The sequence below is a fragment of the Anastrepha obliqua genome, chromosome 6, assembly GCF_027943255.1.
Source record: "Anastrepha obliqua isolate idAnaObli1 chromosome 6, idAnaObli1_1.0, whole genome shotgun sequence".
Lineage (NCBI taxonomy): Eukaryota > Metazoa > Arthropoda > Insecta > Diptera > Tephritidae > Anastrepha > Anastrepha obliqua.
This window is the reverse complement of record NC_072897.1, coordinates 43,198,374-43,199,453: the sequence shown is the minus strand read 5'-3', so window position 1 is coordinate 43,199,453 and position 1,080 is coordinate 43,198,374. Positions and strand designations below refer to the sequence as shown.

The 1,080-nt window shown below is 33.5% G+C and overlaps 1 pseudogene; it reads right to left on the bottom strand.

Moving 5' to 3' along the window:
- Positions 1–898: 898 nt before the first annotated feature.
- Positions 899–1,080, bottom strand: LOC129250903 (U2 spliceosomal RNA; annotated as a pseudogene).

The window sequence follows — 1,080 nt, the reverse complement described above, 5'->3', positions numbered from 1 at the left end:
TAAGTCAAATTGTGTCAATAACATCTGATAATGGAGCCAATCTACAGAAAACCGAAAATTTCTGCGATTTAGTTTTTTTTTAATTTTTTGGAGGTAGGTAGGTTACAGACGTACTAATTACCTCATTATTAGTAAAAACCAAGTATTTCCCTAGGTTTTTCCAGTGTTTCGCTAGCATATGTATTCAAAATTTGCAATCCTTTGTTGTTGGAAAAAGATTCAATGCCATTAAATCATGGGCGAGGGAACCCAAAGCAATAAAAATTTAGATTTCTGTTGTCTGTTTGTACTTTCGTGGAAATATGCCTCGTTTGCATCGACACTCTGTTGCTGCTTTCTCAATATTTAAATAAGCAAATATTCAAATAAAATTCTGAAGTAGAAATGTTTTTTTGTTAGTTTGCTTACATACATACATACATATGTGTATGTGTATGTAAATATATTTATATATGATTTGACATAGAATGTGTCATAGCGCCATATTCCAAATTATATATATACATATATAAATAAAAAAAAAATACCAGTCTAACGGTTAGACGGGATAGAAGTGAAACCTTCCGTAAGACAAACTGAGAGAGAATGAGACGAAAGCAGCATTAGGGGCGGGATAATTATAGGTTCATTATAATATTGCTATAAAGTTCATATTGTATTTTCTTCATTTTATTATTATTCATCCTCAATGTTTTCAATTTCAACAAATGATACGAGTGGCTTATGATAGCTAAAATATGATACAAATGCTTTGGTTTCGATGTTGTCAAAAAAAATACCCAAACGGACCGAAGAAACAGACTTACAAATTTCTTCCATTTTCGTCTACTTGTATTCATATAAAAATTTATGTCTCTTCCCACCAAAGCTAAATGTATTAGTATATTTCTTCTTGTATTTATTCAAGGCCGAAATCCCGGCGGTACTGCAATACCGGGCCAACCCGTGGCAGAGGTGGACCAAGCCCTTAAAACACTCCGCCCATTTCCAAAAATCAGTTTAACATTTGTTGTCCTCCGATGGAGGATCTATCAGATGTTAAGCTACACTTTGATCTTAGCCATAAGGCCGAGAAGCGAT